At 51.8% G+C, this 17418-nt stretch overlaps 1 long non-coding RNA gene across 2 annotated transcripts in view; it reads left to right on the top strand.

Annotated features, from left to right (window-relative positions):
- LOC128050711 (uncharacterized) overlaps nucleotides 1–16882 on the top strand; it is a 69855-nt gene extending 52973 nt beyond the window's left edge. The window contains exon 3 of one of the 2 annotated variants that reach the window (XR_008199686.1): nucleotides 16455–16882. This is a non-coding gene — a long non-coding RNA (uncharacterized LOC128050711). Of the gene's footprint in view, nucleotides 1–3769; nucleotides 3954–16454 lie in introns of those variants that run through there. The other variant, XR_008199687.1, reaches the window with a different exon arrangement.
- The last annotated feature ends 536 nt before the right edge of the window (nucleotides 16883–17418 follow it).

Consider the following 17418-nt stretch of genomic DNA (forward strand, 5'->3'; position numbering starts at 1 on the left):
GCTGGAGGAAGAAGGGAGGAGTTTGCCTTCAAACAAACAGCAGATAAGATGCTTCTCAGAGGGTCTGAAAGATCTGTGTGTTGAGTGGAGGGGGAGAGCCTTTCACATAGTAACCCAACCTAGAGCGCGATCTCTGGCCTGACCCTGGGAGGAGCCTGCAAGTGGATCAGGCTGCTGTTCCTGGCGCTGACGTGGAGGACAGGGGCACTTCTCTGCCCTGGGGCAGGCGAGCAGTTCTCTGGCAGAGAGAGGAGGAGAGGAAGCTGTTCACGGGGTGCAGAGCCGGACCTGGGAGGGGGGCTGGCATCTCTGCTCAGGTGTCACAGGCTGGATGGGAACGTGGACGACTGGCAGGTGGTCTGGGAGGCCCTGTGCCACTCACTGTGGGCTCTCGCGCTGGGTCAGTGCCACAGAGTCCCGGGCGCCGGGTCTCAGCAGGTGGGGTGGGTTGTCGTTGCTGCAGCCCTGGCAGTCAGGATGCAGGTCAGCCTCTGGTCCTTGGGTTTCACCTTGTGCTGTTGTCCTGTTTATCCCCTGCTAACCAGGCCCCTCTTCTGTCCCAGCTCCCTGTCCTGGACTCTCTCTGAACTTCCCAGAGTCACACCTCCCCAACCCTGAACTTGGGCTCTGATGCCATGTGGTTGGTTGAGGCTGAAGGAAAAGTGACAGGGAATGAGAAAGAGAGAGAATGTGTGTGTGTGCACGCGTGCCTAAGTTGGGGTGAGAGCAGGGCCTAGAATTGCTGGCAGCTCTCCTCCAGCAGTCTTCCGGCCTGCTGTGGGGCCACTGGAGGTGGGGGCCTGACTCTGTTCAGCCACTCCCCTCCTCAGGGCTTCGGGCACACCCTCCCTCGGGCTGGACGTACCTGCTGCACAGTGAAGGACTAGGCGACCTTGCAGGCCCTTGGCTCCCAGAACAGCCTGTAACTGCCTCCTGGCCTCTGGTTTATTTCTGAGTCCGGGTGAGCCCCCCAACCCCCTCTCTACCTGTGTGTAGGCCACCTCTTTAGTCAGTCCTGGGAGGGGTCTCCCTGAGAGTCAGTCATTTTAATATGGTAGTAACACCAATGAGCATTTATTGAACAGTGACAACGTGCTGGGCACTGTGCTGTAAGCGTTTTACATGTCTAATCTCTTCATTTTCCCTGCAACCCTGTGGGGTATAGATTACTGATGTCACTCTTATTTTACAGCACAGGAAGCTGAGGCTGAGAGAGGTTGTCACCTACTCAAGGTTACATGGCCAAGGAGTAGATAAGCCTATATTTAAATCCAATTTGATATGTCTTATTAAAAATCTCTGTTCTGAAATTCTAATTGTGGTCTCTCACTAAATTGGAGCAGAGTGTCTGGGAATTGAGACCTGGACTGGGGCAGCCATATCTGATAGGGAAGTTTCTTCCCTGCTTCTCTGAACTTCCCTATCTCTGGAATCTGATGAGAACCCACTGCCTACTTACCCCACCCCTACTCCTGTTGAACCTCGAGTTCCTAGGGAGAGACACTGGAACCTCTGGGGCTGCTTTAGGGGGACGGGGTCTGTGCTGGGGGGCTGGGTCTGTGCTAGGGGGCCAGGTCTGTACTGGAGGGGCCAGGTCTGTGCTGGGGGGCCGGGTCTGTGCTGGGGGCGCAGGTCTATACTGGAGGGGCCAGGTCTGTACTGGGGGGCTGGGTCTGTGCTAGGGGGCCAGGTCTGTACTGGAGGGGCCAGGTCTGTGCTGGGGGGCCGGGTCTGTGCTGGGGGGGCAGGTCTATACTGGAGGGGCCAGGTCTGTGCTGGGGGCTGGGTCTGTGCTAGGGGGCCAGGTCTGTACTGGAGGGGCCAGGTCTGTACTGGGGGGCCGGGTCTGTGCTGGGGGGGCAGGTCTATACTGGAGGGGCCAGGTCTGTGCTGGGGGGCAGGTCTGTGCTGGGGGGCTGGGTCTGTGCTGGGGGGTGACTGGGTCTGTATGGGGGCTCTGCTGCAGTGGTGGGAACAGAAAGATCTTGATGTTGGCACTTAAAGCAGTGAGTGAGAAAGGGGAGCCAGGAGGGGTGGTGAGGGACCTGAAGGCGGCCCCTGGCAGATCATGGGCTCCTCGGGGTTTGCAAGGCTAGACCGACTGTACCTGCTCCTCGGCGCCCTTTGTGCCAGACCAGGCTCAGGTGGGCTCCTGACTCCCTCCTGCCCAAACCCGAAGGAGCGGAAGCGAAGAGGCTGGCCTTGGTTGGGTAAATGCCAGCAGCTCCTGTCACTGGAGAGGGAAGAGTGCAAAAGGAACCCTGGAAGTGGAGCTATTGGGGACCTGGTGTGGTGGTGGGTTTTCTGGCTCATGGGGTTCAGCCTTAGGAATTGCACCAGCATGAGAACCCTCTGGTCTCCAGGCTCCTTGCGGGGGGAGTGGTGATCTGATCCAGTCGCTGCTTGCCAGGTTGGCCCAGCAGAAACCCTAGCATGTGCCTGGGGCTGAGTCAGCAAAACCTGAGGGAAGTCAGAATTGCATTGAAGGCAAATCTGATGGGTCAAACTCCAGGCCATAGGGGCCACCAGACCCGGCTGTGAAGGGAGCAACATCACTGGGACCACAGGTTAGGGGAGCTGGGCCGAGGCTGGTCTGTAGGTAATCGTGACACTGGGGAAGACATCTGGGACTGAGGCCAGAGCACCAGGGAACCCAGATCAGTCGATGCCAGCTGCCCCCAGAGAAAGCCCCAGAGCCAGCACAGTGGCAGAGGCGAGAGGGGTCTAAGCTGTGTTGAACCTGGACAGCCCTCCCTCCTGCCCACAGGACCCCAGCAGTGACATGGAGGAGCAGCAGCTTTGGGTGTGACTTTGGAACTGCGCGAGCCTGGATTTGAGAAAAACATAAAATGCAAAAGCAGAGTAAAAGCCCCTACCCCTCCACATTCTGACCTTTGTTTCTTATATTCTTTCAGATATCTGTCTGTATGTCTGTGTGTGTATGTGTATCCTTTTCATTGTACAAACATAACAAGCGCACTGCTGTATACCTTGCTTCTATCCTTTGCTTAATTTATTGGCAGGGTGGAAGAACCATCTCCTCCTTAATGGCCATTTAGTATTCTACTCTGTGGGATGTATTAGCTTATGTAGTCAGTCTCCAGGTGACAGACATCAAGGTTGTTGCTAGCTTGGGGTTATTTTGATACAGCAGCAATCACAATGTACACACATTTTTGAACAATGAGACAATTGTTTCTGTAGAAAAACCCTAGATATAGATTTTCTGGGTCAAAATTCTATGCAGCACCCTACCGCCCCCCATATTCTCTTTCAAAGGGCTTCTATTAATTCACACTCCTGCAGACTGTGTTTGAGAGTTACAAATGATAGTAACAGAGCTGTTGTGAGGATTAAATGAGACGATGTGTAAAGCTTTCAGCCAGTGCCTGCCACATCTGCCTGCAGGGCGGGCCTCACCACAAGCTGTTAAGACTTTGTCCAGGCAGGCACTGGGCGGTGTTTGGTGGTCAGCTTGGGGGAGGTGGGGTGGCAGGCAACAGTGATCTGCCAGCTGCCAAGCAGATGCCACCTTCACTCCCTCATCCAGGAAGCTGCCTGCCGCGTGCAGCGGTGACACCGGGGCGGGGCGGGGCGGGGCGGCCGGGAGCCAGGGGGGCGTGGCTCCCCTTCCCGGAGCCGGCAGTCTGGAGGGAGGGGGACTCGACCGGCTCCTCAGATGCGCTAGTGCCCGAGCAGCACCGCCCACCGCGGCTCGCGGTCGCCTCTGACTGGGTCTCTCTCTCCCCGCCCCTCCCCTGCCCCCCAGCTTACGTGGTGGAGCGGGAAAGGAAGACTGAAGACGCCGGGTGTCAGGCGGCGCTGGCCGCGTGCTGGGCTGCTCTCTGCTGCTGCTGCCTCCTGGAAAGCCTGGACTGAGCAGCGGGGCCCCAGGTGCCCCCGCAGGCCCGCTGCCTTCTGTTACTGGAATAAACAACTAGTGCTGCACAGTTGACAGTTTTTCTTTCATTAAAAATTACCTCATCTACAGACTTCACATTTTAGCATCTGTGATGGGTGTGAAATGGTATCTCGCTATTTTACCTTCCCTGCTTACTAGTGACTTTGAACATAAATATATTTTTGACTTGTCTTTACAAATCTTGTGAATTGCTTGTTAAAGTCTTAGCCCATTTTTTCTACTGGTTTGTCTTCTGTTACTGATTAGTAGGGAAACTTTAAAAATTCCACACACTAGTATTTGTCACTTTTATTGGCTTGGAAATACCTTCTGCCTGCCTCTTAACCTTTTTATTGTGTATTTTCTAGTATGAAAGTTTCTAAATTATGTTTATTGATCTTTCCCTCATGCTTTGTGTTTTAATCTTCGATGCAAAGATAAGTCTATATTTTCTTCTAAAACTTTTTAAAGTCTTTAGTCCACTTATATTGGTTTTTGATCACGGTGTAGGATAGGGTTCTGGTTTTCTTTTTCTATTTTGATAGTTCCAACACCATTTACTGATTAGGTCACCCTTTCCCCATTGATTTAAAATGAGATTTGTCATATACCAAATTCCCACATACAAATGGGCTAGAACGGGGAGTCTGGTGTGATAAGCATCTTCCTTGACCCCCCGGACATGTGTACACACATACCCCTTTTTCTTTAGAACTTTCTTGGATATTCTTGGCCTTTTACTTGTTTAATCAGGATTTTAGGATCATCCTAAAATGACACACTGTCATGGAAAACTACCATGCTTGACTTTGATTTAGAGTAACTGGGGGAGAGTTGACATATTTAGAGTGCTGTCTTCCTATCAGGAACATGATTTCTCTCAATTTTTGAACAAGTGTTCGTTTATGGCTGTGCTGGGCCTCCGTTGCTGCGCTCGGGCTTTCTCTAGTTGAGGCGGGTGGGGGCTGCTCTCTAGTTGCTGTGCACAGGCTCCTAACTGCAGTAGCCGCTCCCGCTCCCGCTCCAGGTGCAGAGCACAGGGGCCCCCGGGCTTCGGCAGCTGTGGTGCTCCAGCCTAGCTGCCCCGCAGCATGCAGAATCCTTCCGGACCAGGGATTGCAGATTCTTGGTGGCTCAGATGGTAAAGCGTCTGCCTGCAATGTGGAAGACCTGGGTTCGATCCCTTGGTCAGGAAGATCCCCTGGAGAAGGAAATGGCAACCCACTCCAGTATTCTTGCCTGGAGAATCCCATGGACTGAGGAGCCTGGTAGGCTACAGGCATGGGGTCACAAAGAGTCGGACACGCCTGAGCGACTTCACTCTTCACTCATCCCCCATACCACCGCCCCTCTTAATCTTTTTTTCTAGTCATCTTTTATGTCCTTAGATAAAATTATGTAATTTTCTTCACACAACTTTCCTGTACCCTTTGTTGGTTTTAAAATTGGATGTCTTCTCAGGTGCATTGCAGTTTTAATGCTATTATATATGGACTCCTTTTTTTAAAAAATATTACTCCTTTTTTGGTGAAAATAATTTCTTCACTCTACTGGGGTCACAGACTGGATTTTCAATCCAGTTTCGTCACATCACCACCTTGGGGGCACTTTAAATAGGGAGGTGCAGTTCTTCAGTCTGCCCCAAGTATACTCCAGGGTTGGAAACAAAGGAAAGGAACCGTTATTTGCTCAGGAGGAAAATCATGTTGGGCTCTGAATGTGTTGGTTTAGATTGAGGTGTTAAGGTGCTTATCAGACATTCAAGTAGAGATGTCAGATAAGCAGTTGTAAATACACCTGGAGCTTGGAGATGTTGGGCTGGAGATGAAATGTGAGAGGCACTGGCATATTGGTAGCAATTAGAACTGTGAGAATGAATGAGATCACATCAGGTAGAAATATGGAGGGAAAAAAAGAGAAGGTGGCAATGTAGGGCTGAGCTTTAAGGAAAACGGACTTGTACCTGTAGATGATGAACCTGCAAAAGAATCAAAGATGGAAAACCAAGAGAATGGGATGCCCTGAAAGCAGAGAGAATTTGTATTAGGGGAACGATCAGTAGCATCAAATATTCCTGGGAAGTCAGGTACGAACTAAAAAAATGTGCACTGGATTTGGCCACACTATTGACACTGAGGGTGGGTGGACTTCCCTCCAGCTTCTGTTCTGTGAAGGACACCAACAGAGGAGGAGACAAGATTGCTAGGACCGAAAATACAGGTCCAAAGGAAGGCAAGTATGCATGCATGCATGTGTGTGTGTGAGAGAGACGAGCTCGTAGTGCAGAGAACTAGCTGGGCCATGAAAGATCAGACTCTGCTAAATTGAAGAGAACCATACAAAAAAAGAAGTTCCAGAGGGGTCAGACACCAAGTAAGGGAGTCAGTTAATGCCACGCAGGTTTTGAGCCTCTAGACAGAGGAGACCTTGCTCTCCAAATGGACTCTGCTGGAGGGTCCAGCACGTAGACTGTCAAGCATGTGACTGCCCGTGCTGGGGCAGTGTGAAACAGATACTGTGGAACTGCAGTTGAGGCAAGGAGGAGCCGTCCCCTGCCTCTTGTCTGGAAGCCCGGGGATCTGAGGAATACATCTGAGAACCTTAGTTGTTCTGGATTTTCCAGCACATTTGGCCAAGGGAGATTTGGGCTGAATGGTTTCTCTGCCCTAGAATGTCCTTCCGAGATACTGCCTTGTAAGCAGAATTAATCAGTGTGTAACTGCTGGTGGATTTTCTGAAGATCTGGGTGTCATATTCCATTGTCTGGAGGTAACAGGTTATATTCACTTACCTATTGAAGGACAGTTGGGTTATTGCCACTTTTAGGTGATTATAAATTTATGTACAGGTTTTTGTGTGAACGTAAGTTCTCATTTCTCTAAGAAGTATGATTTCTGGCTTAAATGATTGTGTGTATTAACTTTAAGAAGCAGACTGTGTTTCAGAGTGGCTATACCATTATGCATCCCCGTCAGCAATGACTGAGGGTTCCAGTTGCCCTGTGTCCTTGTCAGCACTTATTGTCAGTGATTTTAATTTTAGCCACTCTGATAGGTGTGTAGTTTTAATTTGCATTTTTAAAATGGCTAATGATGTTGTCATGTATTTGTTCTTCTCAAATCCTATTTGGTGACATGTCTGTTGACTTCTCACTGTAGAGTTTTGAGAGTGTTTCTACATTCTAGATACAAGGTCTGTACTGGATGTTATTTCCATATATTTTCTCCCAGTCTGTAGCTTGTCTTTTCATCTCAACAGTGTCTTCCATAGAGCAAAAGTCTAAATTTTTATTAAATCCAAAGTATCATGCTTTTGCTGTTAGATTTGAGAACTCTTTGCCTAACTCCAGGTCATGAAGAATCTATTTCTTCTAAAAACCTTATAGTTTTACATTTAGGTCTATGAGCCATTTGGGGTTAATGTTTACATAAAATGTGAGGCTTAAAATGGTTGAAGTTTTTGGGGTTTTGTGCGCCAGCTGTTTCAACATTTGTTTGGAAAGACTGTCCTTTCTGCATGGAGTTGCTTCTGCATACTGTCAGACGCCAGCTGGCGTGTGCCTGTGGCGCTGCTGCCGCCCTCCATGCCCCTCCTGTCGTCTGTGTCACTCCCTTCTCCTGAACTGACTGTCGTGACTCCTGTAGCTTTATATTAACCGTAAAATAAGGTAGCATTAAGTCCTCCAACTTTATTCTTTTTCCATATTTTTTGTTATTCTAGTTCTCTTGACTTTCCATATATTTTAGAATCAGTTTATCTATAAAAAATGGTTGGGATTATGATTAGAATTGCATTAAGTCTATAGATTATGAGGCTTGGCGGGTATTTAATGGCATGACTTGTTCCCTCTTGCGCTTCCCTTGTGGCTCAGCTGGTAAAGAATCCGCCTGCAATGTGGGAGACCTTGGGTTCAATCCCTGGGTTGGGAAGATCCCTGGAGAAGGGAAAGGCTACCCACTCTAGTATTCTGGCCTGGAGAATTCCGCGCACTCTATAGTCCATGGGGTTGCAAAGAGTTGGACACGACTGAGCGACTTTCACTTCACTTGTTCCCTCTTATATGCCATAACCTCTAATGAAGCCAGGCAGCCTGCTCCCTCATTTGCTCTGTTGTGATAATTCTAGCTTATGATTGATTGTATTGGTGTCTTTTGAAGCTTCGTGGTAGAGGTGAGGTGTGTCTACGTCGAATTGGGTAGGAACAGTCATGAAAAGATGACCAGTTTGTTGAGGGGCTTGTGGGCCAAGTCCTGCTCTGAGGCAGGTCAGCCACCATCATTCACAGCCTTGATCTCTGCCTCCTTCCTGAGTAGGTTGTGAGCAAGACCTGCCAGTCATTAAAGGAATCTCCCTGCCTTGGGGTCTTTAAACCGCAGCCACAAGGTCACAGAACTGTCCTATACTGGGCATGATCTGAATTTTTTCTAGAGTCTCCTTAACTTCTTCTGCCTGGCATAGCAGCCTCACTCGTATTTATTTCTTAAAAACCCACATTAGAAACATATTCATGACGCATCACAATATAATGAATCGCATCCTCCTGTCTGCTGTAGTAACATCAGCCATGACGTCAGGACTTCTCATACACTTCCCTTTGACCTTCCCTAGGTCACACCATGGTTCCTCTAATCCGAGGCAATGGCATACACAGACTTGGAGCAGAATAGCCCGTGCTGAGGGCTCGCTGTGTACATTCTCAGCCTGCGTATTCCTCCCGTCACTGTTCTCCAGTCCCCTCCCTAGTCTCTTGGCTGAATTCAGGATTCAAGAACACCGAGTGTCCTGTCTCTTGGTCTCCGGGTATACAAGGTCACTCACTGATAGGTGATTGGCCATCACCCTGGCCAATCATTTGAGTTTCCCTTTTGATCACCTATTTTCTTTTCTCATCAGCGGAAGCAGTAGCTCTTGATTATCTTCTCAGATTTTTAGAAAAAATAAAAAAAGATTTATCTAGGTTTTTCATTTTATAAGCTTGGATAGAGCACCCGTCCCCTAAGCTGTTCAGCCCTTGCGTCAGCCTGAGGCATTTCTGTAGATGTGGGCCCGGGGTGCTCACTGTGGCCAAGTTGTCAAGACAAAGCTTGGTGCACACTGCCAGGCAGCACACGTGATTGTAGAGGCTGCATTGGAACTCCTGGCACCTCAGGTCTTCAGCTCTGTGAACATAAACAGTTAGCTTTTCAAATTGTGAAAGATAATGTCTGAAAGCTCAGTGGTAAGGAATCCACCTGCCGACGCGGGTTCGATCCCTGGGTCATGAAGCTCTCCTGGAGAAGGAAATGGCAGCCCACTCCAGTGTTCTTGTCTGGGGAATCCCACGGACAGGGAGCCTGGGGGTGCTGCAGTCCCCGGAGTCACAAAGAGCCGGACATGACTGAGCACGAATATGATCTCAACCCACAGTGAAACCTGGCTGTAAATTGAGATTTCTTTTTTGACCCATCTTAATGATATCCACCTTTGTCCACTTTACATTTTCACATGTCCTCTTAAGGCAGCAGCTTCCCCTGCTGTCTTTACTTCCTACAGAGGATTCAGGGGCTCCGAGATGTCAAGTGACTTAACCCGAAGTCACCCGGCTACAGCAGAACAGAGCCAGGGCCTCTCAGCTCTGTGGGCCCTGGTCTTCCTCTTCTGTCGTACAGGAAAGAAAGGAAGCCCCTGTTTTTCGTGTGTTATGTAAGTGCAGTGAGTTCCTGTCTCCCCACACGTAGATAGTGAGCACTGCAGGATCTCCACCGCGTGCACCCAGACTGGCAGCTTCCAGCCCTGCGTTGGAGTCCCAGCGGAGGAAGAGGGACACACTCGTGCGTTCTCGCTCACGTGCCCTGTTCAGGCTCCTTAGCAACCTCCTTGCCTTCTGCAGCATCTCCATCTCGGAGGTGGGAGGAGGATGTCCTTTCACTTGAATATTTTATGACTGTGGACAGAAGTCTTTTTTTAACGTGTACATCCTTTGTTGACTGTTCTCTTTTGTATTATGTCCTCCTGCGGCCCTTAGTGGGTGCACTGTCTCAGTGACAGCCAGACGCACCACATCCAGGCAGATGCTCACCTGTGTATGTATGAGGGTCTCCTTACTCCCTGTATCTCGAGAAATGGGATGTCTCTAAATATCTCACTCTCTATTCTCGAGGGGCCTCAACAGCTAAAGCTGTTTGTATTCAGCCTTCCCCTTGCTTCTCCCTGGGTTGTCTCTTCCTTCCCTTTTCTGAGCAGCTGTGCTTCACATGGACAGCCGGCTCCTCTGCTTTTGTCATCCCGTGATTCAGGGCCACAAGTGCAGATCCCAGCCTGAATGTGGACTAGTGGGAGGAGCCCCTCCCTGCACAGACTGAGAACCCAGACTTCGGTGATCTTTCTGTAGGGTATCGTCACACCGTGGTTCCCCCATTATGAGTCCTCCCTGCTTCACTCTGTGCCAGGCCCCAGGCCACACATTTTACTTTGTCTTTGTCACAAAACGTAGGCTCTTAGGCACTATGCCCCTTCCCCACCTCGCCAGCCAGAGGCTGAGGCATGGGAAGCTGACTGTCACTTGTGCAGTGCCCTGCAGAGAGCCCACGTACGCAGCTGTTGCCCTCAGAGAATAAAGTAACTCAAGTGGTGGGGGCCCAAGGAAAGTCTGAAGTCGATTTCTTCAGGGGGACAGTCCAAGTACACCTCCCCTGCATGCCCCCCAAAAAGTGCCTTGTTCTGGGCCGAATGGCTGTCAGGAGGGACCCTGGCACTCACTCGTCTCCCGGCTGACTGCTGCTGGGCCAGGGCCATTCTGCTCTGACTCCTTTGGACACACTGTGGCGGAGGGTGAGGGCTAGATCTTGCTCGCACACAAACCTTGGGTTTCAAGGGAGAATGGGGCAGTGGAGGAGAGGCCTTTCGCCTCTCCACAGTCTGTTTTTCAGGGCACTTGCAGGCAGCCTGGCGTCTGACCTGAAGTGAGCCTAACCTTGATGTGCAGACAGCACTGGGCCAGGAGCACTGGGTGACAGGCCAGGACCCACCATCAACTCACTGTGCAGCCTTAGCTACCACCTCCCTTCTGAGCTCAGGATCCTTTTCTTACCAAAAAATGACTGCCACGTGATCTCCAAGGCAGTTTCATTTGCAATTCTGGCATCCAGGATGTTCTCAACTGCCCCCGTATCCACAACCACCTCTGTCCCAGTGGCCCCAGCAGGTCTAGCCCAAGGAGAGGGTCACAGGAGGTGGTGGCAGTCCAGTCTTACTTGCCAGACTGGTGTGAGATGTCCACATGTACTTAACCTTTTTGTAGTTCATGAGAAAATTTTACCATCAGGTCTGCTATTCATAGGACTGACTGTGCTGGACAGGGCGAAAGTGCAGGCTGGCCTGTGACTGAGCCCTCCTCTGGGTGCTCGGGCTGAGGCAGGCTGGGGTTGCCTAGACCCCCGGAAGGCTTGGCCGTGATGGCTGCTGGGTTTTGTCCAGCAGCTCCTCCTCGGAGGATGGTGGTGGCTGCACTTCTGGAGATCTCGGGACAGGGACCCACACAGCAGACTCCCACCCTTTCCAGACCAATCCACAACACCACTTGGCACTCTGTCTGACAGTGATCCTGGGCTGACTGACTGCTCAGTGGGGCGACAGGCAGCAGGCATGTGAGTGGACGGATGAACTGGTGGGCCAGCTCCCAGACTGCTGTGCCTTGGAGTAGGTGTCTTGGGACACTGAAGCAAGGAGAGGGACAGGGTCGTGGAAGACATGGCTGAAGTTGCAGGAGCAGCAGGGCAGGCGTGAAGCCGGGAGGACCAAGGCTGTGCTGGTGCACCAGCCCCACAGCCCTCCTGCTGTGGAGGAAGAAGCTGCACCTCACCTCTCCCGCTCTTAACCTCCAGACTCCAGTGAAAACCACACTCCCTTGACTGTCTCTATGCTCCCAGCCGCCCTTCATCCCCTACACAGCCCTCCCCCAGCGTATTTACCTGGTGCTCGTGGCCTTCAGAGCAGGTGGCAGAGGGGTACCGCCTTTGGGACAGCTTCTGTCCCGAGTGCAGCCCCCTTGTGCTGCGTAAACAATGGTCCTGCCGTACGTGCACATCCAAGAAAAGCGCAAGTGCATCCTCAGCCAGCAGTGTGTTCTCTCTGGCTGCTTGGAAGGCGCAGGAGCTGTCCTGGGGCCGTCTTGAGATTGTACTTATTCCTCAGATGCATTACGATTTTTCCCTCCTCCTCCCTCTTGGTCTGAGCAGTAGGAGGGCTGTTCGGCATCCTCTGATACCTTGTGGAAGGCTGGCCTTCTTATGTTGTTTTGGATGCTGGTTTAGAAGATGGGGTGAAGACAGCTGAGCACTGACCACAGGCCTCCTGCCTCCGGCAGAGCTGTCACCTCTGCCGGGGGCACTCCTGGGGCGGCGCTGGGCTGTGGTGGTCTCAGCAGTAAAGGAGCAGCATGGGGTGCCCACCACTGGTCTGAGCCTGCACAAGAGGCCAAGGCGCAGCTTCCTTCGTTTCTGGAGCAAGAAGGCCCGAGACGTCAGAACTGTCTGTGAGGCCCCGGTCTGTTGTATCTGCTCCTTACTAGCTTCCTGGGCTGGGACTGCAGACAGATGCAGGCACAAGAACTAACGGCCTGCTAAGGCTCAATTACCACTTCAAAGCCCTTGATTAAGCATTTAAAATGTCTGAGCTGAGCAAGTCAAGGTTTCAGATTCCAGGATGGGGCTGACAGAGAACTGGAGCCTTTGGCTAAGAGTCTCCACTCACATTCCTGCCCGGGTCCCTGTGTGGCCTGGAGCCCCACTTGCCCACTGCGTGCCCGGAACCAGGGTTCTGGGTAGCCCATGTGAATACCTGCCCCCTGGGTGTACACTATGGTAGTCCTAGAATTTGGGACCGCTGGTTGGTGTGGCTGGTGGCCCTGGAGAAGACCCCAGGACTTGGTGAGCAGGCACCTGGGCCCAGGGGGCTGCATGCCTCCAAGCATCTTGTGTCTGTCTTCTCTGCTTCCAGCTGAGGCAAGACAGTGGATGAGGATCCTCTGCCAGAGTCTGCTCAGCTCCCCTGGGCCTTTCTGACCTAGGCTGGGCCTCCAAGTCACACACATGCTCACTCACCCTTCCCTCTACATCCCCCAAGCCCTATACCACCCCTACTCACGCTGTCTTTGCACCTGCATTCATGTGGCAACGCTGAGTACCTGCCCCTCTGCAGGCCACACCCCTGGAATGGGGCTGAGGACACTGAAGGTTGGTACCAAAGGGCTGTGTCAGGGCAAGGCAGACAAGCTGGTGAAGGAACCCCTAGACCTGCTCTCCAACTCACCCACAGTTTTCTGGAAATTGAGAGTCTGTTCAGTCCCTTCCTGGGACCAGGGCACAGGCTGAATAAGGTGGCCTTGACTCCTGACACACGATGCAGCAAATGGGATGGTAAGCCTTTTGGGTGCTCTGCGTGTGGGCCCATCTGTGAAGGCCTGCCTGCATCAGCAGGAGCTGGCACCCAGGCTGGCCACAAGGGGGCACTGGACCCCCAAGTAGGAGCGCTGCGTGAGCAGCCCCTGCACATGCCAGACCCAGTGCCCCTCACTGGGCACTGACTGCTCCCACTGTACTTTTGATCCCTCTCCACTGTTCCTTCCTTTAAAAGAAAAAAAAAATGTTTTAATTCTGGAATAATTGTAGATTTACAGATGAGTCAGAAATAGTACAGTTGCTGTATACTCTTGATCCAGCCTCCCTTAATGTTTAACATCTTACATAACCATGCCCCCATGCTCAGCTTGCCAGTACAGGCCAGTTGCCAGTAAGGCTCATGTGGCCTGGGTGTGGAAACACCTGTGTTAGAATCCTCTACGCCCCAGCTCCTGCTGGGGAACCAGTACGGCCAGCGAAGCTGTGGTGTATATACAGTGCCCTGACTTAAGGTACCCAGGGAGGCTGTCCCGGCCCAGGACTCGGGCAGCACGGCTGCATCCTGACTGCTGAGCTAGGGCAATATGGGAGCTCTCAAGGGGAAGCGGGATTCACCACTGCAGGGCAGGGATGGGGACAGGTGGCAGAGTAGAGGATGTGAGGAGCAGAAGCCTCGAGGTGGGGTGGGCAGACCAGACCGGCAGCTCAGTGCAGCAGGCCTCTCTGGAGGTGCAGTACCTCAGACTGCGCAGGTAGGAAGGGCACTTAGGAAGATGCAGTTATAAAATACGGAGTTCCTGGGCCCCACAGTGAGTGCTGTGAGGCGTTCCTCAGAGCCTTCTGTGCCCATCATCCCTGCTTTGGCGATGGGAAGAAAAGCAAGGAAATCACTTCACTCCTACCTCCAGACCTACTTTACCACACAGACTCCACCACCACCACCCCCATCTTCTCTACAGTCTGTGGGGATAGGTTCTGTCCTCAGCTAATGTGAAGGCAAAAGTCATAATAAGGGCTTTGGAAGACTCAGTGCTCCAGGAAATAACTGACCGGGTTTCTAAGGTAGGTACAGCACTAACTACCCCCATCAAGGCTGACACAGCCCTCAGGCTTGAAGTTCTGTTTTTTTGTTTTTTTTTAGCCAGACTGACTATTTCTAACCTCTGTAACCACTGTCTGGGGGTAATCAGCTCAGAGTCTCCACTGCGCCAGGCTGTGGAGGACGTCATGTGAAATAAGCCCTGTCTAGGACGGATGTGGACTAGAGGAGGAAGGTGACAGAGGAGGCAAGACGGAGACATCTTTGTCTTCCTGATGGAGCTACCTGTGGGTCAGTGGTTCTGACAGGAGGAAGGGCTGGGAGTGGGGAAGCTGGGAGCAGACAGGTGTCCGGTGGGGCTGTGAAGGCCCTCAGCACGGGCTGAGTAGTGAGCACCTCCGTAAAGGCAGCTTGAGAGAGACTGCAGGGCCCAGCACACAGGAGCCCAGCCGTGGGCTAGGTCTCTGGCCTGGGTCCAGCAGGCTGCCTTTGCAGGGGAGGGAGCCTTTCTGTCCTCAGGGCAGCAGAGCCAGTCCACTGACAAGGAGAATGCAACCAGAGATTAGGCAAGGGAAGCAACAGCCAACTGCGTTTTGGGTTTCCCTGTCCAACGCTACCCATGCAGGGTCAGGGGAGGCTGGGAACCTGGGTCGGTCATCGGGGCAGAAATGGCAGGTCGCGCTGCCTGGGGCTTTCCTGCTCTGGTGACCCCAGAGTTGGGTGGGCGCTGCCTGGTGAGAGAGGACTGTCCTGGAGCCCATTCACTCCTGTGCTCCTCCTGGTCCCTTTGCTATCTTAGCTGGGGCCTGGGCTCACATTCCTGCTCTGGCTGTTTCTGTGCTTGCACAAGAGACCTGACCTTTGTGAGCCTCGAGTTCCTTACCTGTGAGATGGGAACATCCAGCACACAGTTACTGTTAAGACTAAACCAGGTCATGGCCTTATCAGGTGGTCTTCTTTTTGACTAGGCTCCCCTGGCGGTGGGTCTTGACTCCCAGACCCTAAACAGCTTTTCCTATGTCACTGAGTGGGGCCAAATGAGATTAGACCTGTGCCGTGAGAGAGGGGAAAGGGCTATCTCTGTGGAGGGCAGCTGATACAACAGAACTTGAACAAGCTCACACTACCCAGCGTGTTTTAGCTACTATACCAGGCTCGAGAGAGAGGAGCTGCCAAGCGAGGAGGTATAAAAACAGATTTGCAAAAACAGAACTGAAAGACGACTGCCCAAGGATTGGTTTAACTTAGAAGATCCATGTATTCATGAACTTGCAAAAAAATATAAGATCCTTACTGCTTTATAACCTGAGTTTGATGATGGTAGCTGTTTTGAGATTTTCTTAAAAGTGTCTGCAGATCCTCTGAGGCCACAGTCAACCATCAGATATTCTAACAGGAAGTGAGGCTGATGTCAGCCACAAGTCAGTTGATGAGTAAAGGGCGGCTGGGGGTCCTTCTTGATCTAGGGATTGTTTAGCACTCATCTCTCCTAATAGAGCACTTAGCCCTGACAGGGCTCCAAGTTCCTACTCCATTCAGAGGAAACACAAGAGTACCAAGCTCCAGCCATACCCTCCCACTTACCCAGGTTTTCATCCTACCTTCCATTGCTTTGTGCAAAAGTTTAGAGGCTGGAGCACATTCTGCATTGGTCAGGTATGAAAAAAAAAACAAGATTCTTGATTAATCTTTTAAAGCCTAAAGCCCCTTTAGATTATAGTTACCCTCTCGCTCTTGGGAGATGGCTTAGGTATATCTGAGGAAGCCCCCCCAACCCCCCGCCCCCAGTTCCCCTGTAAGATTTGGAATAGGGTGCTCCCTGGTTTATAAACCAGTAGTGTTGGCCAGCTCTGGCCAGAGCACAACAGACACTCCTTACTTAACTCAGGCTGGCCTGGTGTGAGGCCACTGTGGAGGTTCCCCTGGGCTCGCCCTCCTGCGGGGATGACTCTCCTTAGCAGGAGGGGGGACAGTCCTAAGCAACCGTTCCTGCGTTCATCACCGAGACTGCCTCAGCAGCTCTGGCTGCTGCGCGGAGCTCTCCCTTGGTCTGGGTGGTGCTGGCCCTGTAGGGCCTGGGGTTTACTACTGAGTTACTGTTAGAGTTCATTCTCACCCTGTCCCCTTCCCCCTGCAGTGTACGTGGTGGAAGACCAAAGAAGGGATGACCTGGGCACATCTACCTGCCTCACAGCCTGCTGGACGGCCCTCTGTTGCTGCTGTCTCTGGGACATGCTCACCTGACCAGCCCAGCTCTCCTGTCCTGCCAGCTCTGCCGCCACCGCGCACGGCTGTGCCTGCCCCGCCTCTTCTGATTGCTGAAATCAACGACTAGCTCTGCACAGACATTTCTACCTTCAACACAGTGGGATTCTAGATTAGCAGGGGTTGCTGCTGTTTAATTCAGTGACTTGATCTTTTTAATGTTCAAATCCATTCTTATTGGCCTTTCACAAATGTGCTAAATGACTTTTCTCTTTATTTTTTTGGCCAAAGGCTTAGTTATAAAATATATATTTATAATTTTAGAATTATATTCAGGTTTGATGTAATTTACCACTGAATTATTTCTCTGCTCACATCCTGTATGTTTCAATAAATTTGTCTAAGCCTCAGCTGTCTCAGTTATTCCAGATAGAATCTAAGCCCTGGATTTCTCAGCCACTGACCAGTATACAAGGAAGCTGATTTACCTGTTCATCCTGGCAGCTCCTAGGAAGGCAGGGTCTAAGGCCAGGTGTCCTTCAGACGGGTCATGGGGCCCTCGCCAAGCGAGCATTCTCTCCCCAGGCCCACTGAGAGACACGGCCTCACCAAGGAGCCACACTGGCTTTTTCCCTGAGCCTAGAGCAGGGTGTCCTGGTAACCATGGCTGCCCCCAGGGCCGGACAGACCTGAGTCTTTCTTTTCCTGCTATGCCCTCCCAGAACCTACCCCCTCTGCTGCCACACAAGGAGAGAGGAGAGCTGTCACAATATTAAATACAAACTAGCCGGTCAGGCCATCCATCTCAGCTTTGGCCGCAGGGTGGCGCTGGGCCACCATAGCAGCGAGTTCATTTTCCTTCAGCGGCCAGTCCTGAGGCACAGCTGACAGCTCTC

This window comes from Budorcas taxicolor, chromosome 7, assembly GCF_023091745.1.
Source record: "Budorcas taxicolor isolate Tak-1 chromosome 7, Takin1.1, whole genome shotgun sequence".
NCBI classification, from domain to species: Eukaryota; Metazoa; Chordata; class Mammalia; order Artiodactyla; family Bovidae; genus Budorcas; species Budorcas taxicolor.